The following is a 27,604-nucleotide window of genomic DNA, read 5'->3' on the forward strand; positions in this document are numbered from 1 at the left end:
TCTCAGCTATTCAAGAATAAAAATTTAGTGGTATGCTATTAAGATAATTTGAATATAATGGTTTGCTGTGAACAATCCTGTGTAACTCGAGCTGTTAATTTCCCTCAAGTCTCTAGATCAAATACTGATCTTAAATATGAGTTTCATAATGAAGTATCTTGACTAGGAGACAGAATTTTTATAAGTACTATATCCAGAACATAACTGTTAAGTAGCCATTCGACCCTAAGTATATTTAGGAAGTTTTCAGCTGTTTAGTAGAATAATATAAAGGTAGTAATCTTATAGTATTTTCTCTCGAAAGTGTATCAGTTAGGACTATTAGTGGGGAAAAAAAAAAAAAAAAGAGTTAAGCTAACAATTTGGGCACAAGAATAATTAATTTAAAAATTAGTCATGTAAATTATCTAATCTGTAGGGGTAGTTTTGTCTTTGTTGAATGAATAGTGTTCTGGAATATGTTTCCAACACAAGATGTAAGAATAGTTATGATTAGTTTAAAGACAGACTTTGATCAGTTCACATAAAACACTATATAGTACAAAAGTCTCATATTGATGCAGAAAATATATGTGTAAGAGTAGCCATAATTAAAATCATACCTACTTACTAGTCTTCTTTCTGCAAGCAATTTAGGTATTAGAGCATCTCAAAGAGTGAGCAGGTATTGCCTTAAAAAAAACTACTGTAAAATAGAAAATGTTGAGAAAGTGGTAGAAATGACAAAAGTTATAGAAATTGGATATATTTGTCTCTTTATGAAAACATATGTGAAGCTAAATTTAGAGGAGTAGGTCATTTGTTATTCATGCTTTCTTTTTCTCTTTCTGTTTCTTGTCTCTCTTTCCTCCATCTTCACTATTCATCCATTTGTATTAATGTATTCCCTCAGTTACAGTTGCTAAAACTGCCACTGCATATAGTCCGTGTGTTACAGAAAGCTTGAAATTTTCAAGCAAAGAACTGATATTAAAAAGATTAAAAGTTAGAGGGAAGAGTACGCACTAAAAATAGACTTCCTGGTGAAAATATAAGAAGATTAATTTTATACTTAATCATGGTTATTATATGCCTTTGCATTTAATTCATCAATGATTGTTAGTGCACTGCTCTGATTGGAGTCATGCTGCAGAAGTCCCAGGGTGCCTTCAGCAGAATCACAAAAAAGAAAGAAAGTAGTTTTCTTTCTTTCACCTAATAAAATATTCGGCTTTTTAATTCAAATCAAACTCTTCATGCTTATCAAAAGGTCTTTCTCTTGCAGGTTCTAATACGTGTAATTAATCCAGTCCAGACTTGAATTTAAAAGAAATCCACATCTACATTTACTATGCAAAGGAGTTAGTCTGAAAAATGTCATAGTCCCACAGGACAGAGGCCTTTACTCTCAGGCCTTTTAGACACAGAAATAATTCCATTCCATTCCATGAATCACCTATGTTATCTGAATTATGTAGGGAATATTTCACATAAAAATTCTGAAACTAAAAAAAAGTCAGAAAAGAAACCAAATACTAGAAACTTTGTGTTATCTATGTTTATTTTTAAGCCAAAAATCAAATATTTCTTTTTTTTTTCCAAACACTACCATGAGATTTTCAGGTTGTTCCATTAGATTAACAGAATTTAAGAAAAAAACCAAACCAAACCAACCAAACAAACAAACAAAAACAAAAAACAAAACAAAAAAAACCAAACAAACCAAACCAAACAAAAAACAAAACAACAACACAACCACAAAAAACCCCACCAAAAACAACCAACCAAAAATCTATCAAGCACAAATGTGAGCAGAACTTCCTAACTCTTGAATGACTTGGTACTACTCATATAGAGTGCCAAGTGGAAAAGAATGAGATGACTCTCAGACATTTAGAATAAACTCCAGTTAATATGATTGAATAGATGTAAGGTCATGGAACAACACAAAAGAGCTGGAGGAGATCCTGAGAAGTTATGTGTTCAAAGGCAGGACTAACAATACCTAAACCTTTCTTGACAAGGGTTTGTCCAACCTGTTCTTAATAGTTTTGATGATTTAGACTCTAAATTTCCCTAAAAAAAACATAGTTCAAGGCATACCAGTAATGAAAGGCACACCTTTCATTATTAAGTTTTTTGTAATTCCTACCTTGATCTCTCTCAACACAACTTAAGCTCATTGCATTTAATTTATAACATTTGAGTTGTCTTACAGTAGTTCGAAGGGTTAGCCTCAAGAATACCTGATAACTGCTAAACTTTTGCATATGTCGTATGGTCTAGATTCTTTATGTCTTAGTCAATACATACAAAACTAGTACGACAGCAAAGTCCTGGCTTTATTATACTACTTTTACCTAAACACAATTCTTCTGACCCAATGGCCGTTACTGCAGTATTGTTGCATCAGTTTTTCTGACAATACAAAAAGAGGGCCTTCTTATATATATGAAAAATTACTGTATCAGTCCTAATAGAGTTGAAAATGTGGGGAGATATTCATGGGAAAAGTGAGAACAGAACAAAGGCCAGTATCCACAGTATGAAGTCAGTGTTAAATCTATAAAGTATATTTAGTTTTTTAATTAATGTATTAGGAGCAGTTTGTGTGTCAAAAAACTCAGAGGCGACAGTATAAGATTCTTCTGATCAAGTAAAACTCCTTAGAGCCTTTTGAAGGAGACAACGGCTATAATATACAGACAGGTTAAGGCCTGGATGGGCATACTTTTCAATGGATGGATGGATGGCCAGGCCCAAAGAGTTGTGGTGAACAGAGTCAAATACAGTTGTTGGACGGTCATGAGTAGTGTTCCCCAGGGATGTTCCTCGGGGCTCAGCATTGGGGTCAATTCTGTTTAATATCTTTACCAAGGGTCTATCTGGATGAAGGGATTGAGTGCACCCTTAGTAAGTTTGCAGATGACATCAAATCAGGTGGGAGTGTTGATCTGCTTGAGGGTAAGAAGGCCGTACAGAGGGATCTGGACCAGCTGGACTGTTGGGCTGAGGCCAGTCATATGAGGTTCATCAAGGCCAAGTGCTGGGTCCTGCATTTTGGTCACAACAACCCCAGGCAGCCCTACAGGTTTGAGGAAGAGTGTCTGGAAAGCTTCTGGCAGAGAGTGATCTGGGATGTTGACTGACAGCTGGCTGAACATGAGCCAGCAGTGTACTCAGGTGGTCAAAAAGACCAACAGCATCCTGGCTTGTATCAGGAATAGTGTGGCCAGCAGGACTAGAGGAGTGATCATGCCACTGTACTTGGTACTGGTGAGGCCCAGCCTTGAATACTGTGTTCATTTTTGGGCCCCTCATCATAAGAAAGACATTGAAATACAACAGAGAATGCAGAGAAGGGCAACGAAGCTGGTGAGGGATGTGAAGCGCAAGTCTGATGAGGAGCAGCTGAGGGAATTGGGGCTGTTTAGACTTCAGAAAAGGAGGATATTAGAAAAAATGCTTCACAGAAAGGGTTGTCAAGCAGTAGAACAGGCTGCCCAGGGAAGTGGTGGATTCACTATCTCTGGAGGTGTTTAAAAGGCATATAGACGAGGTCCTTAGGGACACGGTTTAGTGCTAGATTTAGGTTATGGTTGAACCAAAATGGTTCTATGATTCTATGATTTTTGAGTGCAAGCCTGGAACCAAAATCACCTCTGTGGATTCAAGGTCCAAGTTTCTTCTCATTTATACTGTTTGAAAGACTCAGACAGAAGATTACAGTCTATACTATCCTTTTTGCTTAGCTTCAAGCAGAATACTGGTGTGGGCAAATAGGACTTGCAGCACCATCCCAGACTGCTGACCTGTACCTCAGCTGTACTTCCAGTACCATTTTGGGGTCAAGATTTGATATACAAGTCAGCTGAGAAGTCATTTCTAGAAATGCTCAACCATTGTACACCATTAGGGACAGCTAAGATTTGTCACTATCCTAAGTTTGGGTTATGCATGCTCTAACTTGTTATTTGCAGAAGATTGCTGTCCAGTACCTCAGCTCCTCTGAAACCTATACAGAGTTTGAGACTTTAAAAGCCTATTGTTGTAAAGCTTCTGCAACATTTTGAAATGGCGGATGATTGGCACACATAAATTGTGAGGGGTAGAGTTCTCTTCAAATCATTAGCAACAGCCACAGAATCCATTATTTCCCTCATAGTATAATTCATGTTTCTGTCAGGCATCAAAATGAGGCAAATTTGCTGTTTAAAATTAACATGCTTGCTGATCTTATTTATAGACGGAATTGAAATTTTTCTACAAAGTTCTTTCTGCTGGAAAGCATTAATTTGTTGAAAATAATAAAAAGAAACAGAAATCAGAAATGTTTACATTTTAATGACATTTTTGTTAGCTAAATATCCTTAATAGCCAGAGATTTAGGAGACAGATTTAAGACCATTCACAGGATTCTTCTTGGTATAGGAAACAGTATGAACTTACTGCTTGACAATGGAAAATGCTACCTGCAGTATGGAGTCAATCAAGTTCCAGGTTCAAATCAAGCAGCTTAATGTAAGATCTGTTCTCTATTACTCAAGTTCTCTTTCATTTTAGTAAGGTGCTTTGTGAAAAAAAAAAAAAATCTTATTTCCACATTGGAATTAAACCACATGTTTAAAACATAGGTCTTGCACGTGTTCTTTTGTAAAACTAATTATCGTTTTTTAGCCAGTAGTGCATTAATACTATGTTGCAACTTGAAATGCTCTCTAAATATAAGTTGAAATAATCTATTTGAAGAAAAGTACCAGAGATGGAATAGTTCATTCCCTCTTTGGTTCATTCTTTCTTCCAAGTAGGACCAAGTAGGGATGATAAAGACTTTCTAAATGGTCTTGTGCTTTATATCTAGATGTTCTTTAGCCTACCTCACTTTCTGCAGACAAATTCTCCTCCCTGATAAAGAATCTTCATTTCTTTTTTATAAGTCAGCTGTTTTGCACATCTTCACAAGCAAAACCAAGCGCCCAAGGAGCTCTCCTGCCCCATGAAGGTAGAAGAAGAAAGACAATTAAAATTAGAGAAGCAAAAATCTGATTGTGGTTGAATACTTCAGAATCTGTGAAGAGTTTTTCTCAGAAGCCTGAGATTTTCCCCTTTTTCCCCTCTTTGCCTCTGACAAACATAGTGAATATTTAATGCAATGTACTTCACATGAATCGCTAAATAAAATTTAATTCACATCTTCCTTTGACAAACCCTGGAGGTTCTTCAATTCTATGAACACTGTTGCCTGCTGATTGCAACAACTCTGAATAATGTATTAAAGGTCTATCAAATGAAACAGGATGAATGTTCACATCAGGGATGAAAAGATTTGTGTTTAAAATGTGTACATTAAAAGATACTTTCTTCAATCCACTTCATAGGCTGAGAAACATGAAGAAAAAAAAGGTATTCATAGAGTTTCAGATTTTCAGAGCTTTCACTGAAGAAATCTCCAGCTAAACTGAAAGCTACTTTCAGTAAGTACCTGCTGTGCAAATAATGTTTAACAGGATTAAGGAATTGAAGTTGAAAAATGTGTAGAAAGTGCCTAATCACAGAAATCTATGTGTCCCCAGATTGTTCTGTCTCATATTTTCAAAGCCTTTCAGAACAGATGTGAGAACAAAATATGAAAATGTCAGACATTTTCCTATTAGATTTCTTACTTGAATGAGACTTCTTTATACACTGTGTATAAAGAAATATTTCCCAGGTGTCCAGGATCATTTGTACAAACCAGAACTGTTTTGTAATATTGACACATTTTTTATGATTATGAAAATGAAATGAATTCAGGAAAACATGTATACTGCACAAAGTACTTAAGGCCCACAAAAACATTATTATTCAATTTTGCTGAACATGTTACCTACAAAGATACTCTTATGGCAGGCAATCCCTTCTGGAAATTTGAAATCATTCCATGTATAAAAGATCAATCTTGTCTCCATAGATTGTTCTGTTGTGCTATTACTGCTCTATCCCATATCACAGAAAGGTGTTTTTCATCACCTATGAGAACTTTGGTATGATGGATACAGCAGTGCTAACAATAATCTCCTTTTTGTGGAAATGTGAGTAGCTAGGTTTAGTACTGACCAAGTTAAACTTCTGAATTGCATCTTGGTGTGTCTACAAATATTATGAAACCCGTATTTAGTTGTCTATGTTCTTTTGTAAGGTCTTCAACCTAAGTGCCATAACTACATTGCAAATAAATTTCAAGCAATACTGCTTGGAAAATGTGTGTTTATTTATATATAACTCAAAAGTGGATTTTTTTTATATATGAATCATAAATATACTCAGTAACTGATTTCTGAGACTACCTAAAGTTAACCTAAACACTAAAAGCTTAACCTAAAACCATTGTTCTTAGCCATAACTCAACTCTAAGTGTCTTTATTTCAGTACTCATGGCAATAAAATATAACTAATTGGAGAACTGAACAAAAGCTGAAGTCATAAAAAGGCCAGTTTCCCAGTTCTTTTAATTTGATGTGACATAAATCCACATACAGCATAGCAGTAGGGAAGTAAAAGCATAATAGAACTTAGAAATTGTAGAAATTTGAACATTTTATATGAAACAATTAGTTACAGATAGTTTGGGATTAAAATGCCAATGAAGATCAATTTGCAAAATGTTACGTTATTTTTTTGATGTGTATTTGCACAGTGAGACAATATATCACAAAATGCTATTCATAATTTTGGTCAGGGTTGTTAAGGACTTTTAATAATATATATCAAATCTAATTTTCTCCTAGAACACATATAGCTTTAAACTTGCAACAGACTCCTTCTATGCATCCACGCACTCTGAGAATTCTGGCTTTTTAGAATCATATATTCTATCTTTATTAAGTTCATAAAGAACAGACGAATTTTCATATTACAATATGCAATCATTAATGTAATCACTTAAGGGAGGTAAAAAGTTCTAAAAAGCGTTTGGAAATAGATGAATTAAATTTAAGTTGAATTGCCTGAAGGATGTACCCAAATAAAGATGTTTCACTGGGCATCTTTTTCATTTTCTTTGTAGTATGAAATAGCTTAGCAATAACTCTTGACATTTTAGTCTAAGAGGAAAACTGCTCTTTAAAAGGTAATTCCTGGACAAAATCTGCAGCTTTCAGAGCAGCAGGAATTTAGAATTACAAATTGAGTTATAAATCATATTGTTTAAACAAAAACTAGCTATCTTTTTAATCAGTTCATCATCCATTTTTTGCCCATGAAGGTAAAGCACAGCTATGCAAACATTTGATATAACTCAGAAGTGGAAGTCTTCAACATAGACAGGAAAGAAGATCTAAACAACTACATGCAACAAAGGTGTAAGAATAACTCAAAACAATAATTGAAAAGTGAGATGATGTTGCCTGTGAAAATGATCATTGATTAAATCTTTGCTGCCTAACATTTCATTTAATTTTGTTGAGCCATAGGCTTTTTATAATGCATTTGCATAAAAAAAAAAAAAAGAATTTTCTGCCTGAATTTCCAGAGCATGCTTAATTTATGTGGACAGGTAGCAATTTCAGGATATGCTCAGCTCCTGGCAATCAAAGCTAGATTATGACATGTAGTAGAAAACATCAGCCAGATGGTGGCACCTCTGGGAAAGTGTATTTAAGAAAACACAATAACAACAGAAAGCAGAGAGGAGGAAGTAACAAAAAGAGTGAGAGACAACAGAGGAAACACTAGATTTGGAGGAAGAGGACAAGGAGAAGGAGAAGGAGAAGGAGAAGGAGAAGGAGAAGGAGAAGGAGAAGGAGAAGGAGAAGGAGAAGGAGAAGGAGAAGGAGAAGGAGAAGGAGAAGAAGGAGGACAATGACAAAGGCAAACACAAGGACAAGCCAATAGAGGACCCACGACAGAGCAGATGGATATTCCTGAAGGAACCACAACCTGCAGAGAAAAGGAAAAGTGTGAGAAGCAAGGAGTGGCAGAAAGAAACCATTGTGTATTGACCATAACGTCCCCCCACTAATGCCTTGCATCTCACAGGAGAATGAGTAGTCTGGAGCAAAGGAATGAAACTGAGCCTAGGAAAGAAGGGAGGAAAGGTGTTCTAATGCATGTCTCTTAGTCTTCTCACTAACCAAACCTATTTTAATCCACAATGAAGTAAAGTAATTTTCCACAAGTTGAGTCTGTTTTGCTTATGATAGCAATTGGTAACTGATCTCACTGTCTTTATCTCAATTTGTGAACTTTTTCATCCCATTATCTCTCCGTGTCCCACTGCAGAGTGGGAGTGAGCGAGCATTTGGGTCAATGTTTGACTGTTTGCCGAAACTAGTCCACTGCAGAAAGGAAAACTCCTATGTGATAGGACCATAATGAAATCATTACAGGTCACTCAGAATTTGTGGAGATGTATTTTTTTATCTATCTACTCCAGAGCTGATGCTTCTCTCACTGTTGTGTAGAAGTCCAAAATCATCAAAAAGAAAGCAGTCCTCACTCTTCTTCAGAATCAGGGATAACAGATTTCTCCACTTACCAATGAAGGGAGATAAAATAATTTGTAATAGTCAAATATGAAAATGAGTTGCAGAAAGTCTGTTTTAAAGTGTGGAATTATTAAAGATAAGGCTATTATTTTAATAGCAGGTTTAAATAGGGTATTATTTTTCATGATCTAGAATGAAGAGTCTGAAACTCGAAGACTGACTGGTACAGAAGACCCAGTAGCATCAATACAAAATAGTTTGCAAGGTGAAGACATAAAACTTTTCTTTATGATGCTTTATTATTCAGTCATGTATCTGATTTTTCAGCAATGACTTAGTTTCTATAATTGTTTGTGAAAATGTAAATGAACTTTGGGAGTGTTGCTGTTCAAACTGTACTGTTGCAGCCAATTTTGCACTATTACGAATGCTAAATGAGAAAAGCGGGGTAAGCCCTGCAGATACATCCTGCAGTGTTTACTGAACAGCTTAGATTTACTGAGTAAGTTAGGAATAGATACATCACAGCACACAGGGGACACTTTAAAGAATCATTATTATTGCTGTTTATTGGTGGGGGTTTTTTTCAGTGTAATGTACTGCACAGTACAGTAATTGCTTTCAAAAGAACAATAAGTATCTCTCCCCAGTGAGGGTGTTTAATGGAAAAATATGTTGTCTAAAATTAACAGGCAGTGATACATTTTTCCTCTAGGCTCACTTAGCTATTTTATCTCATTTTATACTTTTTATGCTTGAAGAAATCTTTTGAATTAACTTTGCTACTTGAACAGGGCCAAGTCATAAACTCAGGTATATTTATTACTTCTTTCTCCATTACATTTATCTGGCTTTTGTTACAGTGAACAGCAAATATACACAAATATCTCATTACCATACTTGCAGGAGGTGCAAGTACATAAAAAGGAACTCTTATCATATAATGAAATAAATATGGTACAATTGAAAAAGCATTTAAGCATTTCAGTAGGAAACCTTAGTTTAAGATAGAGTGCTTGTAGCCAGTGACTGTGTAAGCAGCTTATGGAGAGCTCAGGCAATACTAGTTCGTTAATAGCATACAAGGGAAAAGAATGCCTTGCATGATACTCTGCTGATTTTAACTTCTCAACCCCAAATACCATGTGCCAGTGGATCAACTGGGAACAAAGCTAAGGTTGCAGACATCCATGATGCTGCTCCTTTAACTGCGCTGTCAAGACAACCTCAGAGTATGTTTAGTGCCTAAAATGATTTATTGACTAACTTTGTAACATTATTTTAATAAAAGTAAAAAGCTTAACATACCTTAACATAAAATAAAATTTAAAAATTAACAATACACAATATAATCTAACACTATTATCTACACCATTATTTGACAAAAACTAGATTGTTATTACTCTGAAGGATATTTGAAAAGCTATGTAGTATTGCAATAATATTCTGACAAGTATTACCTAGTGGAACTCTACATAGCATTGCTTTATTATATAATAGTCTTCCATCACTGTTTTCTAACTGTAAATTCGGCCCTTAATTCCTTCCTATAGAATACCTGGCAATTTCATGGATCATAGGGTTCAGATTATTTTTTGGTCTTACTAATAGATTTCTTTACTCATTATTCAGAAACAGTTTATCTTGAAACGTAAGAACTTTTAAATGTAGATATTTGTATTTTTATTTTCAGCACTCGTTATCTTTTTTAACTATTTGAGGAAAATCAAAGGGTTTCAAATTCAAAAGACAATAAATGTTAAATTATGTATAAACAATCTGTCTCTTTGGCAGCAAATAATATATATATATATTTTAGTGTGTATTATTAAAATTGAAGATGGTTGAAAACTGACCTATGTTTGACTGGGATAGAGTCAATTTTCACAATAAGCTGGGAGGAGACACGGCTGACTTTTTTTCTGATTCTCCTCCCCATCTCGCTGGGGATGGGGAGGAGAGAGTGAGCAGCTACATGGTACTTAGTTGCCAGCCAAGGCTGAACAATCAAAAAAAAACTAATTAGTATTTTAGAATAATCAGTTCTACTTTGGAAAGAAAAGAGAAGAACATAAAAGGAAAATAAAATATAACTATATGAAAAGCTAGATTAGTGTTGTCTGGCATCCTGTATATAAACATCCACATGCTTAGTTGGCTGGTGGGATTAAAGAGAATGCTAGGGTCAAAGCAAGAAAGAGTTGAAAGTCAAAAACTGTTGGAAGAGTAAAAACATAGGTCCTACAGATATTTCACCTGATAATACTTTCGATTAAAATTTTGCACAAAAGATCTACAAAGCATAAAGAGCTAGGAGAAAATGCAAATATTCTTTTTCACATCATCAGTTCTAATATTTGATGTAACACACAAGTTTTCTTTTTGAGGGTGAACATGAGACTGAGGTACTGAGGTCAACATCTTTAGAAATTCTCCGGAAGAAGTAGAAACATGTTTTTATTTTTCCTTGACTGCCAACTATCTCAAGAGGATGATGGTCACCATCACATTTTGTACAAACACACTCACCCTTCATGTGTGCAAATATATGTTTGAATAGATAATAGCATGCAGTATGCTAGAATCCCTTCTGGAAACAGTTTAAAGACTTACTAGTAACTTTTAGTTTGCTTCAAAAACATTAGGCAAGCCTAAATACAAACATATAGTAATAACACAACAGTTCAGAATGCATAAAAGCAAAAATACAGTTCATGTACTTGAGTTGAAAGAGTCATAAACATTTGCCAGCACTTGTTGCAGAATTTAAATATAATGCTAAAACTATGGACTCTTGTATGTTTTTCCAGAGTTCTCCATAAGTGTATTTCATTTTTTTTTTGTCATGAATAGTTTTATAAAGTATTTTAAGGCACTATGACAAATACAGTGAGAAGTCTAAACATGAGTTAAATTGATTGCTTCACTAAGTATAATGGCTGAGGTCATCAGTTTAGAAACAGAACTATGAAGCAATAAGTCAGGCCCAGACTCTCCTCTTTTTTTTTTTTTGTCTTTTTTTTTTTTCTTTTTGATTATTTTTGTGGAGTTCCCTTCTTTCTTTTATTTCTCCCACCTAAGTAAAAGCTCTTTCAGTTAATAAGTTTAAGAGTATTACATTACATCTAGTTAATTTAAAGAAGTTTTCTGAGCTTTCTTAAATCAGGAATTGGCGAGTTACTCTTTCATGTTTAGGTTAAGTAATTTCTCTAATTCATTAAAATAAAAATAAAATTATGTAAGTAGCAACACAAGTGTCCTCAGCTGTTTTGCAGGATTTAAATAGGCACAGAATTTGTACTTTAAATTTGAATGCCAGCTCTTAAAAACATAAAAAGATAACAGTATTATTGCAAATCATTAACATCTGTCAATTTAGAAAAATGGTAGTGCAGAATTACTTCATTTTATTATATATAGGCTGAAAAACTGGTAAATCTATTACAGAATACATATTGATCTAGTATGCTTAATAATCCTAATCTGGAAGTATTTGAATATATATGTTATCTAATGCAAATAAATCTCATTTTTTATGTAACTACATCAATGAAGATACCTCATTAAAAACAGAACTCTTGCTATCTCTAAATTCAGATACCTCTAAACACAGAATTTAATATGATTAAGTAGAAATATTTACCATAATGTTCCTGATAGCTATTACTACTACTTTTTAACAAAATACGTACATCACCTGCCTGTATTTGTGCATGTCATCTGGTGCAAAATAATCTGCTTGGACATAAAGTACCAGGACATAAAGTAGCGTGTAATAAATATCAAAATTTGTTCCCTCGGATTGAAGCATTCTATAAAATTTTAATAGACAATATACAATCCAAACTATCAGATATGTTCATGGTTTGAGCATCTGTCAATGACACTTCAGATCTGAGGATAATTCAATACCTAATTTATACTATTAATCATGCCACAATCCGCCTTCTACTTGCCACTTATTTATGAAAAAAAAAATATTTACTTGGATTTATTTATCCACTAAAATACTGCTGTCATAGTCTGAACCTTGTGACTTCTTCAAGTAAAAATTGAATTTCTATTGTCATATTGTATATTGTAATATTACAATATTCTTTGAAAATACAAATAATTTTACTCCCAGCTCACAATTAGAGGAAATCAAAACCCACTCTAGACATAAAAAATGATTCCTGGTACTCATTCACTTATTGACAAATGAACTCTTCCTTAGTTTTGCCCTTATAATATTCTATAAACTTGTGATAATTCTCATAATCCTTTTTGCTATGAAGTTTTTGTTCGGTTTTTGTTTTGTTTTGTTTTTTTCCCCTTTGTAGAAACAACTCTAGTTATTTTTCCTGTTATTATTCAAATGCTATGGCTCCTCAGCTGCATAGTAGGTGAACAGGGAAGGCCTAGTGGATGTATCTTTATTTTGAGATGACCTGAGTCTTGGTAAGAGTGATCACATCTCTCAGTTATTTTTACCATGTCACAATTGAAGAAGGATGATGGAAGAATTGTACGTAGCGAGGATTTCCACAGAAATGCTCCTGTAAAACAAGCATCTGTTTAAATTGAAACAGTATGAATGAAGGATACAGGATAAATATACAACAAAGAAAATAGTAGTTACTGTTTTGGTCAATTTCAGTAACAATAGGTTAATAGCTCCTGGATTTTTATCTGATTAACAACCTAATCGACTGGCCCACACTGACTCTCAGGAAAATAATTTAATCTTCTTTTGCAGTTATAAAGAACAATGTTGAGGCTAAATCTCAATGTTTCCTCAAAAGTCCAGGTGTGACAATCCCTGGTGGGGGTAGTATAGTGACTTGTCTGCTTTCAGTAGACAATTCAGTAGAATTGCTACTTTTTGCTGTTTCCAGAGTGCTCCAAGCTGCTCTCAAAGAATCTCCAGATCACACTGTGCAAGCACATCCGTTAGATTGTCAGCAATCAAAATACATGTAAATGATACCAGTTACATGAAGTGCTCAAGGCAGTAACTATTTTTTTTTCCTCAAAAAAGAGAAAATCATGTACACATAAACAGTGTGGTTCTCATACCATGAAATTCTTCACACCCTAGAAGGCACTCAAGAGCAGGCAGAATTTCATGTCAAAATGAGAGGGCAGGAGCAGACCAAGCAAAGGGAACATGAGGATTATTTGTTATAATAGTATCATGAATATGTGTAAATTAAATGTTTAACATGAATCAACCCTCAAATCTGTGCTTAAATGTTGTGTTGAAGGCATTTGAAGGTAGGTTAAATTATATAGGTAAACTAACATCTGTTTCTAGTTATGCCTAAAACTAGCTGTGTCTCTAGAAGGAAGAGCAGTTAATGTCTGCAACTAATAAAGACACCTTCTGCTTAAAGGAATTTGAACTCCCAGATAATACTAAATGAAAAATTAAATTAATGAAGGAAACAGATTGGAAGTACATCAGTTTTAAAACAAGTTAAATTACAGAATGATGGCTTAAAATATTAGACATTCTAAATTAAAAACCACTGAAACAAGTTTGGTTTATCTTATTATTGTTTTATCTCATTGTTTATCTCACTTATTATAGAAATAAGGCAAATTTTGATAATTGTATTAAATGTTCAATGAATTAATTATATTATGGTTGTATAAACAGTCAATATTGTTGATGAAAGGTTCATTAATTTAAAAGGAATATATATTTCCAGAAATAGAAGTATAGAAAGGAGGGTTAGTTTTCATCTCTCTGAACTTATACCTTTGAAACATGATGTGGCTCAACTTCTAGACAAGTTTCCCATGATAGTGGAAAGAAAGAGAATTGGGCACTGGAAGTGCCTAAATCTCTGAGAGATTTTCCTCTCCCAAATAGGCAGTCAACAGAGCCTCTGTAGCAAGTTAAGCCTAAATACTTAGCATCCAGAAAAGCCAAGTGAGGATGACTATATTTCACAACAGGAGAATCAACAAAGAGAAATAAAACATTTGTATTAGTGATAAAGTGAAATAATGAAAAAGAACGTTATGCAAAGTTAAATTATCTTTTATAACTTCTTGAGACAGGTTGACTTCATCAAAGCACACAGAGGGCTTTTTAGAGGATCTAATTCTTTCTGTAGCCCCAGATTCTATCCCAAATTAATTAGTTTCCTTCCTCAGCAATAATTTTTTTTTGACATACACACAAAAAAAAATGTGATAGGGACTCAACTGTAAAAAATGCAGTAAATTAGAGGGCAATGATGAGTGGAATAATAGGCATCAAAATATCATCCTCTTAAAAAATTATTAAATCCCCTTCATGCTGTGTATGAATTAAGATTCTTCAACAAAAGCACTCAGCATGAACATGTTATAAATTAGGCAAAAAGCTGAAAAAAGTAATTTCCAGATTCGTTGCACAAATTATCTATATTCTTTCAAATAAGGGGGAAAAAATGTTTCTCAAAATGACCACAACTGCAATGGAAATCACTTCATTACAGATGCAGGTTCTACAGTATCATCATATTACTAAAATAACCTGTGATTATCTTCCCTAAAGGAGTGGGAAGGATTGGGCAAGTGGAAGAAAATCAAGAATAATACTGAAAAGGGGGAAAAAGGTTACTGTTTGAAAAACTCAGCTCAGATTTCTTTTTTCAGCTCTGTGAGTATGTGAATAATAGTGGAAGTAGCATAGTCAGAGAGCTTATGTAAAGTTATTCTCCAAGGACTAGATTGAACTTGCATTCTGTCAAATTATGAAAAAAAAAAAGTGTTCTTCTTAAAGTTTAACACTTAAAATGCATCTATTTATAGATCTATCTATTTATTTGGAAGTCAGGGCAAGTAAGCACCAGGTGGCGAGATGTGCACTTTCTAAGTTCTGAGCAACACTGAGCCATAGAACCCAGCAATAATTGATTATGCAAACCCATAAACTGCATGAGGCTTTTAGTCATGAGTAATTAGAAACCAAGCTAAGTGAGGGGCACACTCCTTAGCCAGGATGCCCAGGCTGCTTTTTAGTTGTGATCTCTTGCTGGGTGGTAACCAGCTGAATTAAATAAATGGTCTTCATGTAGAACACTAGACTAACACATCGGCCCTTGGAGGTATAACAATCAGTAGGAGGTAAACGGGCATTGTGCAGGGAGACTGCAGTAGGAGAGTGGCTTTTGGAAGCTTCATAACCTATGTAGGCTACAAAGGAGATATCATTTCAGACAAGGACCTTGCCTGATAAAATATATTCTATTACATAAAAAGACGACTTGGTTGCTTGGCCTAGGAAAACTTATATTGTGACTAAAAGAAGGGAAATAATTGAGAAACTGTATTCATTTTGACCAGTTAACATGGAGGAGATGAAACTGAGCATAAATTCAATTGGTTTCGCCAGAGTTTAGAATTCGACCAGAAAATTCATTTAGTCCATAGATTTCATAAATTTTCAGTCTTTTTTTTCTTTTTTTTTTTTTCACAACTAAGAACCTTGATAATCTTCAAAAATTTAGATAACTACTTGATAGCTTTTCTAGTCTTAGTAATTATTGCAAAAAATTACTTGTAGATTCTCATATAAAAACAAAGTTCCACAACACTGCTAAGCAAACCTCTCAACTCAGTGCAGAGGAAATTTATAAAAAACAAGAAGAAAATATAGACTAAACCCTCAGGTTTATTAAGAACTATCTAAATAAAAAAACAGCTTAAGACAATATTTCAATTGTAGCACTTTAAAATTATGTGATTAAGCCTTCTACTACAAGATCCTATCTAATGTATGAATTTCACATGAACTACTGTAGTCACCGTGATGAAAGAATGTGTAACCTTGAGGGAGGACTCAAAAGCACAGACAATGCAGCCAAAAATAATGTAGATAAATACAGAATCAAGGCTGAACTCTTCACCTTTCTATTAATAATTTACCAACATTTCCTATACACTTATAATACTTAATGTTATATATGCAAACCGCAATATTTTCCCACTCCATTTACAAGAAAATCGGAAAAGCAGTCTTGAGTGGTTTCAGGCAAAGCATCACAGAAAATTAGGGATTACTCTTGTCCATCAGATATTTTTTGAAGGAACACTAAAGTAACCTATACCTAAACCAGACTAAGCACACATTTGACATTATGCTAGGCTTTAAGTATTGACATTATTGATAAAAATTTTGCAGTTACTTTTTTACTTCCATACTTTTGCACTTATTAGTTCATTTTAAACAATTGCGTTTGAAATATGATGCAGCAGGGGTTATTTATTTGAAAGAAATTTAGGTATTTATCTGGGCAGATGATGAAAGGCAACTCAGGCCGTGGGCATTAAGCAGTAGGAAACAGCTTCCTCTCTCACAGATAATATAACAGGTGAAAAAAATAACTCAGATCAATTCCCTGATTCAGCTAATTTTGCAGTTATATATATTGCTTGTGTCAACACTGGGCCAACTTATTTTTATTACCTTTATTGGTTTATTACTTTTGTTTGTTTGTTTGTTTATTATTTTACTTATTTTGCTAGACGTTCCAATTGTAAAAATGACAGCAGCTAAATTCAGTTTAATACAGTCCTTGAGGTTAAGAGTCCTCATGTATGATGAGGAACGGCATGAAAGATTATGGTAACCTTGCTGTGTGTCATATCTATTCTGTCTGGATATAAACTGATGCTAGAAACACCTCACAGGAGTGACATTTCTTCAGTCAAAATGGATAGTACCCCGGATCGTGACCTTATCTTAAAATATCAGTACAGAATGAATGGCTGTACTGTAAATATTTGCTGCATTCAGTGCCATTCATCCATATGGCAGCAGTATAGCAACCAGAAATATTCTGCAACTTTGCAGCAATGTTATAACAGCATTTTAATGAATACAGTTGTTCACAGACAGTTCTTTATTCACCCCATCAAATTAGTGATAGTTTGACAGGGTCTGCTCTTCTTACAGTATATTGTAGAACGAGTTACTGAACTGATAGGAATCCCTACATAAAGCTGGTTACATCAAAACAAATAAAATACTGTACTATACTTTTATGGCCTTAATATGTGCACAAGGACACTGTCAAGTCCTTACATCTTATAAATTGTTCCTTTTGCTGTGTCTTCTTGTGCTGATTTCTGCCATCTTATTAGTCACTTCTCAACTCTGGCTGATTATTTTCACTTAATATATTCACTTGAATGTATAAGATCAGTAAGCCAAATGAATATGTAATGTATAAATTCTTTTGTCTTGGATCTCGTAATTTCTTTACATTCTGACGAAGCCTTAACTTTATTTCCATTTTACTGATACATATTTATCCAATTTGTTTTTAGAAATCTTCCTATACTCTTTAAAACTTCCAATGATGACGGTTCTCTAAACCTATTCCAGTGTTTCATTTTCTATTACTTTTGGAAATATTTTCCTGATAGTGTGAATCTCTTCTTCATTGAAACCTGTGGCTTTTTGTTCTAGCTATAGTATATTATTGTTTCTTATTGCATCATCAATCACTGGAACAAATTCCTCCTGTGATTAAAATAAAATCAGGATTGAAGCTGTTTATAGATCTAATATTAATGAAATGCAATTAACAGCAAACTCTGAGCTATACATCCACAATAAATAAAACAGATGTAACACTGGGCATTCACAAAATGTTTGTAAACACCTACAAATTTCAACACCCTTCTATAACTAATCCTCACCAGTTCTCACTCCACTTGCCCCTCTCAGAAATATGTATGCTTATGTGTCTTCAAACCTGGTGAGTCCCTTCTTGTTGCATCCTTTAGTGCCATATGTCTAGTTGGATTTAATCTACTCATGGCATTCAAAGGGAAGGGTGTTCAGACAGATCTAGGCAGATGCTGGCTGGTGCCTTCTCCCAACATCAAACTCAGTCTGATGGTTACACTGCTGTGCCGTGTTGAACCCCACAGCCACAAATTTTCACTCTTCTTTTATATGTCTTTTCAAGCTGACTCCTTTTCTCAAAAGTCTTAGTCTGCATAATGTCCTCTCATAGAGGGAATTGAAATTACTATAACTTGGTCTGATTTTTGAAAAAATCAATATAATTCTTACTTCCCAATGTGTTCTTCCCGTGTGATTATGCCTAATTATTTGATTATTTCTTTCTTTGAAGCATGTTTGCCTTTTCCATTACTCTTAGATGTTGCACTCAAAATATTGTTATGGGCAAAAGTGAAGACATACACATGGACCTAAGAAATCATTATGCAGCCACTTACCACCTTAATATATTGAATTATCTACTATGATACGTATGAGCCCCATAAAGCTAAAAAGGACATATAAAACTCAGCAGTTATCTACCTCTTTTGTTCAGTGTTACCTTTCCAAAAATTCTCTGGTCCTAAGTCTGACACTTCAGTCTTAAACAGGGGAGGGAAGTTACCAGAAGCAGGCAGTATCCCAAGGTCTTTGCTGGGAGCTCATGTTGGGGGCTTCTCCCTCCTGTTGGCTGCGAGAAGTGCAATATAGACGATTCCTTTCACATCACTCCTGGGGGCTGCCTGGGTTTCTCTCTACGTGTTTCCTTTACACAGGTTGCTCCCTTCTCATCCATTCCCCACAAAGCCTAGAATAGCTACTTCTAGTCTCAGAGGATGCAGAGAGATAATGTTTGCTTTGCAATCACTTTTGTCCAATGTTTATTAGACCTTCACTCTAAGGTATTCACAAGGTTTTAGCTAAACCGGTTTGAGTGATAATCACTTAGCAGGAGGACAGCAGTTAAACATAGTCCAAGACGCCCATACAAGTCAGGAACCCATGGGTCGATACGAAGCCTGTGACCATTGCCAGTAATGGCAAAGTCATATTTACCAAGTGTCACGTGACATTATCTGTTCTCCAAAACATGTCTTAACTAAGAAAATGGGAAATAATTAAGTTGAAAGGTGGGAAACTTTTACAGATAGTGAGATTCACTCATGTATAGAACAACAACTTAATGAATACTGCAGGAGCAGCCATGTATTTGAGTGCTTAAAATCAGAGAGGACAAAACATTACAAAGTGTGTTTAGGGAACAACACTTCATTAGGAATAAGATGATCTGCATGATAACTTGAAAGAACTCTTCCATCTATGATTCAGATTACGTTGAAAATACACCCTGCAGATAAAAGTAGATATAAAATATTACTGAGTCTTGAAAGTGTATTTGTATACACTATGTGGAATCTTAGTCTCTCTTGTTTTACATTTTATTCTGTTTTGTATAGACTACTTGTCTTGCAGTCTATGTATCAAGTCAAAACTGCAGCTTTTTTTCAAGTTCAGTCCAAAAGATTCTTCTTTCCTTGTCATATAATTTATTTTTATTTCAAATTCTCCATTAAACTTCATTCTTCCTTAGAATCTATGTTTATGACTAAGGTAGCTTTCTAATATGAGATAACAATACTCGGTTTTCCAGTAGAGTACATTATTATATTTTTATTAACCTTTTCAAGTGTTGGGCAACAGATCAGGGATCTTTCTATCTAAATTACCATTTCTGGCATTCAGACAATTTTTCTCCTCATCTTTTGAGCAATGATCATAAACAGAGTGCAAGATGGAGAGAAAGCCATTTAGCTGTTAGAAATAGCTACCAACCCATATTTGCAAATCAAGGATTTTATTTTTCATTCTGAACCACACCAGTGAGCCAGAGCATTACAGAGGTTTCTGAGTTGATTTATTCATCTGAAATGTGGATTTAATTGACTCTTAGAGCACTTTACAAAGGCCCTTTCACCCAAGAATCTCAAAGTAATATTATCAGTAGCACAGACTGCAGCAATGTACACATGAGGTTAACATAATAAACTAGGTTGACTTTATCAGAGGAAAGAAATATTGGTTTAGCACTGGTCACTGAAACATGCACTCCTACATATTATGACATGATTGCAGTCATGCAGCTGCAGAGCCTCTCTTATCATTACCCCTTGTGTACATTTGCAATAAATTTTCCTTCTCAGCCAAATCTTGCAGCACAGGGAAAGACTATAGCTATTGTTTCCTTACAGCCTGGGTGGAAAAAAATAACTACCATAGAGCAACGAAACCTTTAGCAGTTACAATAATTTAATTCTAAAAAGGCTTATCTTTTTTTTTGTCAGCTTCATCTGATATTCTATAATATTGTTCAGAAATAGCTTATTGTAGTAAATGAAATAAATTCTAACTTTTCTTATTGGAGGTGGAATTCTGAACTACTGAAGACTCCTTTCTCAACTAAGGGTTATTGAACCCATATACATCTCCTTCCAGAAGGGAAAAAAAAAAGACACAAACTATATATATATATATATATATATATATGTATAATACACACACACACACACACACATTTACATACATATATATATATACAAACACATAAAGCCTGCAAACAGCAGGCCATTTTGCAGAGCAAAGGGAGAAACTTTTCAGCTGCTCTGGCAACTTTTATTTAGTGTGTTGCATGGGACCTAAGGGTGGAGATCTGCTCCTATACATATGGGAAAGATAGGAATGAAGATAGTTCTGTAGCTTCTGCTGTCACTGAGGGTTCTTGCCTGATAGAAGGGCTGTGGCTTATGTGTCAGGAGCTGATAGTGGCCTTTTCTCCAGTGGTCTGCCATAATTTGCTGGGCAGCTGACCCATGCCCGCTCCTCATGGAGGCTGTTATTCCCTCATATAACTGCTTGCTTTATTTATGCATTAAGCCCACTCTTCTGTTTTCCACTTCAGCCTTGTATCCTTCATAACCAGCAACTCCCAGTGTCCACCCTATCCAGCAGCTGTAATGGATTACATGGTGTACTGAGCTGGACTGAGAGTGCCAGCAAAAAGTCACTGCCTTGGTCATCCTTATTGGCAATGCAGCCTTCTCATTTCTTCATGGGCTGCCAGAGAGGTTCCCAAAAGCTGTACTCAGATTCCCAAACAACCTTCAATTAGCTCTGTTCAGCCTCAATGTATTGTGGTCACCAAGCACATTTCCTATAATCATCAGCATTGTCTTCCTGAAGATGTGCCCTTCTCAATGCATTCTTCATAGCCTGAAAAATACAGTTTTGGTATTTTAATCATAGCTTTTTCACGTATGGCCTCCTGGTAGCCCAACTTACTTGAATTCATATAGTCATCTATTGTGACTATATAGCTGCCAGCATTAGATGTGAATTGGTATATGTTTTTCCATCACAGTATTAAGGTTCTATAAGGCTGCAAAATTTTCCCACTGCTAAACAGTATTCTCTTTGTAGCTCTTTCCAGAATATGCTTTATATTGAGCATTCAATCTGGAGTAGTAGATTCCTCATTTTGTTTCCATTTGTTCTGTCCTCTCCTCAACTTGTGACATTTTTGGTTTCTAAGTTTATATATTGGTAACAAAACCAAGATGTCAGAAATACATTTCAGCCTAGAATATTAAAAAATAGAAATGTTTCCATTATTTCATTATTTTTTTCAAATGAAAGGAATAAATATTTTCAAGAAGGAAAAAATTAAAATAAAAAACACAAACCAACCAAACAACCAAAAAACAACAAAAAACTCCACTATTTGAAATTATTTTTTCCCTGTACAGAATTTACAATAAAATCAAAAGAAGTCTTGGGCTTAAATTATTTCCCTCAAATAAGAAACAAGTGGTGTTCTGCTGGTTTCATCCAAGTTGTGTATTTAAGAAAAGTGGGAAAGGAAACAAAAGCTTAGTTCCCTTTTCTGCATTTGGGCACATTCCAGAGCACTCCAATCACATGCAACTCTAGATCATTTTACAAATATTGCATGGAAACAGGATAGCTTTTTAAAATATTTTTGAGAACAATAGCAACAGGGCAATGTCAGTTTAAAATTTTGTTTTCTAAAGGAAAATGAACTATGTTTCCCCTATTTTGGAAAAGTGCCTTATTACACATACACACACATACAGGAAAGGGAAGGGAAGGGAAGGGAAGGGAAGGGAAGGGAAGGGAAGGGAAGGGAAGGGAAGGGAAGAGAAGAGAAGAGAAGAGAAGAGAAGAGAAGAGAAGAGAAGAGAAGAGAAGAGAAGAGAGAAAAAAAGAAAAGAGAAGAAAAGAGAAGAAAAGAGAAGAAAAGAGAAGAAAAGAGAAGAAAAGAGAAGAAAAGAGAAAGAAAAAAGAAAAGAAAAGAAAAGAAAAGAAAAGAAAAGAAAAGAAAAGAAAAGAAAAGAAAAGAAAAGAAAAGAAAAGAAAAGAAAAGAAAAGAAAAGAAAAGAAAAGAAAAGAAAAGAAAAGAAAAGAAAAGAAGGCAAGGCCAAAAAAACCCCCAAAAAACATTCTTACTTGGAAGAAAAGTATTTTTTCTATTCTTTCTCTTCTGTACTCCCCTTTCTCTTTGTTTATGTTTGAATAAACTGAGTAATCCCTAATTATATTCTAATTATATTTCATTGTCTTATATGTGGTGACATTATTAGCATACAGATGTGAATTGTTTCACTATTCTATTGTTTTGTTCAATGTCTTATTATGTTTTCCATCAGATACATATAGGGTGTTGAACATAATTTTAAAACATCTACTATTGCACAGAGCCTTCTGTATTGTTTTCTGAAAGACAACTCGTTCAAAATACGCATTATGGATTTAGCAATTGGAACTTGGCTCCACACAGGGTCCTCTTCATGATATTTCCCAAAATGTCCTAGAACAAATTCTGCACATCAGTTTCAGTCTAAAATGGGCAATAAGGGATTTATTTATTTTTATTTTTTCCTCTTGAGACTCTGCTAGCAAGTGTTTCTTGTTAATTTCCAGCAGTGTCTTTCTTCAATATTGAAGGATATTATTACCCCTGACTACTTTATGTTCACCATTCAGACTTGCACACGTCTGTTTTTTACAGCAAATATTTACTTCCTTCATTGTCTGTTAATCTACAAAAATAATTCACAGAACATATAAACTCTCTTAGTGTTGATTTCTCTGCAATATTTCCTTGCATTTTGGGAGGGATGCCGATGATGGTCTATGGTGTTAATTCCTTTTCAGATAAGTTTGATATTGCATTATTGCATAAATAGTTATCTGTTGCAGTATTCCTGCCTATTTACATTTTTTGTGTGACTGCATGACTGAGCGATTTATCATTGATGGCCTAAACTTGACCATTTAGTTACTTTGTTGTCATACATCATGTTTCATGTTTGATTATGCATCAGTACTGTTAAGAGGAAATTGCAAATTGGTCCAAAATACACTTGGAATCAAATTACTCATTGGTTCTGTTGTGTAGTTAGAGACAGCATGGCTGACTAAATAACAGTCTGTTTTCTATCAGTATGTACACTGGCAGCATTGGGTTCACCAAAAGTAGTGTGAGCAATGTCTTCCACACTGAAAATTCCTGCTTTCAGTCATTACATGTAGTGCTTTCCATCACCTGAATATGGGAAAACAGCTATTTGCTTTTGTCTTCCTACAGATTTCACACTGTTGATCATCTCCTGGGAATTTCTTTTTCTACCTTCCAATTTTGTTTGGGTTGGTTTGTTTGGTTTTGTTTGGTTTTGCTTTGGTTTTGTTTGTTTGTTTGTTTGTTTTTGTTGTGTTTTGTTTTGTTTTATTTTTTTTCCACAGGACAAATAATGCTACCCATGTATGTCCTGGAAAGTAATGCCTCAGTTTTGGAGAGTCAGCATGTTTCTCTGCTTCTTACTTTTGGGTAGAAACAGAGGCAATCACAGTAACAGACATGTGGTGTCCCTGCAGTCTCATTCCATTCAAGATCACACTGCCATGATCCACTTAGATGTGTGAAGCTCAGCTCTCAGGAAAATCTTTCAGTTCATGCCTTGTCATTCATTTGTGTTTCCCATGGGAGAGCAAAAAGCTAAGCAACCTTATAGCAAAATCATTGTCTATTACCTCATCTTTATCCCTCTGATCAGTCCTGTAACAAGCTTCGAAGTCTTTTCAGTCTAAGAATTTTGCTATCAATGGCCCTAGACTCCTCTCACTACTCCCTGTTTAAGGACTTGTTACAATTTGCAAAGAATGTCAACAGACAGGAGCTAGAGTAGCACCAATGTCTTGTACAATAATAACATCTTATCACTGCTCAAAAAAATCCTTTCTTGATGTGCTTTAAGATCAAATTTGCATTTTTTCCAGACATAGCACATTGATGGCTCATGGTCATATTGCAATCAACTAATATCCCTAGGCTTTTGTCCTCCTCTGTTTCCAAATGACAAGCTTCTACTTCTAGTCAAAACTATTATTAGTCCCCAAGTGTATGACCCTGGCATTTGTGCTATTGAGTTACACTATATTTTTACTATTTCTAGCCTCATTTATGTCAATGAGAATACGCTAAAAATAATTCCATATGGAGACTGAGTTTCTTTTTGTGTAATTCGTGTTCATCAAACACAAACAAATACTAAAGATTGCTTTCATTTGCATATCAAAATTAATTTGATGGCACATTTGTTAATTTCTTCTATGGATAACATAATTCCAAATTTGCTACTCTTTCTTTACATAACTGTGTTTACATCCTGCTGTATTTTCTAAAGGCATTACATATTTTTATTGTCTGTTGTAGAATGCATATATATACACAGCAAAGTGACTGCATTCAACTACACTGTAGGGTGAGATGGTTGTATCTGATCTCTAATTTGGAATGTACCAATGTTTATGAATTCTGTCCATCATGGTTTATTGCTTGAAAATGCTGACTTTGAATAGAACTCCAAAACACTATGTATTTGTTTATGTATGTGTCAATATGACTATAAACCCGTTACTCAGTCGGAACCAAATATGAATGAATAATTTTATCTGAAGGCTATCTTGGATTCAAACTAGGGAATAATGAAGTTTATGAAGCTCATCACAGGTGAAAATACTGAGTTAAATAATTTTCTTTTGAACATTACTATGAGGGAGCCAAAAATATTCAATTTGGTCTTGATAAAGGCATTGAAATTTGAAATATAAGATGCCTTCGATGATGGTTAAATTTCGCCACCTTTACATATTGAAATCAATGTAATGTGTGGTAAGGCTGTACTATTCAACATTAATAACTGTTAAGGACACATCCTGAAATGAGAGATTTGCTGAGCTTCATGTTTTCAGTAATATTTACTTAAAACTTCATCTAACCATAATTCATATTTTATTTTTTCTTCTTGACAAGAAAGTTGACTTCAATTTTCTGAGCTAAAAAATAAAAAAAAGAATCTATCCTCTCCCCTGCTCAAAACCCAGTACTTGCATAACATTTATCTACAGTTTTAGGCCACAAAAAAGCACTCACATCTAATGTTCTAATTTATACATTTTTGTTTGCCTTGCTCAGTGCATCTGTTCACTAGAAAGCAGGCAGAAAGCCAGCTCATGTGATGCCATAATAAGCTTATTTAGGACAAAACAATAAAGATTTTCTCATCCAAATACATGCTGATACTGAATTCATTTTGTTATTGTCACTGAATAACAGAAATAAAGCATTCAGAGAAAAAAAAAAAAAAGAAAAAACATGGGAAAGAGATTTGCCTTTCTTATTTTATGTTTGTATTAATTATGTGTCTGACTAATCGTTTATGAAACAAATTAATTTTTCATTCAGGTGAGATAACTCAGCATATTTAAGCCGAAGCCTGTGCTCTGTTGCTTTTTCTGTTCTTACAGCTCTGGTCTGAAGTCTGGGTTCTGATGCAGTATCTAGAGATCCTCCTTGACTATACAGTATCGTCCTCCTGATGCTTGGACTGGAGCAGAACAGTGTGGCAAGAATGGAGAACCAGGCCATCCAAGAGGCTCTCCCAGGTGGTTCATGTGGTAGGATTGACCAAAATGTACACAGATGAGGCAGTAGAAGCTGTTCTTGTAGGCTCCAGAATGATCACATAAATGTTTTATATGTAGTTTAAGACAGTCAATAGCAGGCATCATGCATGTGTGTGAGTGGGCAGGTGGGATTGCTGGCCAGCGGGCTATATGAATTTAGCAGAACAGAGGTTTGGGGACTCTCATCCCACCCAGCTTGAGAAAACTTTACAAGTACCCTTGAACACATGGAAAGCAACCTATGACCCTGCTCAAAAGACTCAAGTCTCTGCATGAGCATCACCTTTATGGAAAAGATCCTAAAAAAAAGATTTTTTGTTTTATTTTTGTTTGCACGGCACACCTGGACTGTTTGTGTAGTGACGCTGGTACAACTGGCTGATATCTCCTAAGAAGATTTGAGAACACTTGTCCTTGCTTCCCATGTACTACAGTCAGCTATAGTTACAAATAGTTAATGCAGAATCTGAAATGAAACAGAGAAGGAACTAGTCTCGTGGCTTGGATTTGGGCTGGATCACTTACCAGGTACTTTTGCCTAGATATCTTAAACTGATATGTCTATATTTGGTGGAGTTGTTTGGGTTGGGTTGGGTTTTGGTGGTTGGTAGGTTGGGTTTTGTTGGTTGGTTGTTTTTTGTTTACTTGTTTTTGTTTGTTTGTTTAGTCCAGTTGGTTTTGTTTGGTTGGGTTTTGTTTGTGTTTGGTTGATTGCTTGGGTTTTTGTGTGTGTTGAGTGGCCTTTTTTGAAATGTGTTTGGTTTCGCCTTTTGTTGTAGTTGTTATTTTTGTTGTTGCTGTTGTGTTTGTTTGTTGGTTTTGTGCCTTTTTTTTATTCTTGTTGTTGTTTGTTTTTAATCTGGAAATATTTAAGGTGATTCAGCAAAGATTCCAGCAGGTTTAATATACGTATACCATATACCATGGATAAATAATCAACAAACATCAGATTGTGCAAATTTACCTAAGGACACATCTGAAATAAGATTTCTGTGTCTCAGTCTTATTTCTGACATTGTCAGATTGTGAACAAACTCTTTCTCTTTTTAAAATGCTATTTTTGTGGTTATAGAGGTTTGTTCCAAAGAAACCAAGAAAAAAATTAGGAAAAGCCTCTGAGAAGTGACATAGTGTTTTGTTTTGTTTTGGTTTTTTTTTGCTAGGACTAGTTTCAGAAATAAGTTTTTAAGAATTTAGCTTAATTTACATGATGTCAAGGATGGTGTCAGCAGCTGATAGGAATGTTCCAGTGTAAATAAAGCTAGGTTGTAGTTTGCAAAAGAATAATGTCAGAGATTTAAAATTAAATGCTTGATTTCATACAACCAGCAATATTAATAATAGCCCCCCA

The sequence above is a fragment of the Nesoenas mayeri genome, assembly GCF_963082525.1.
Source record: "Nesoenas mayeri genome assembly, chromosome: 1".
Lineage (NCBI taxonomy): Eukaryota > Metazoa > Chordata > Aves > Columbiformes > Columbidae > Nesoenas > Nesoenas mayeri.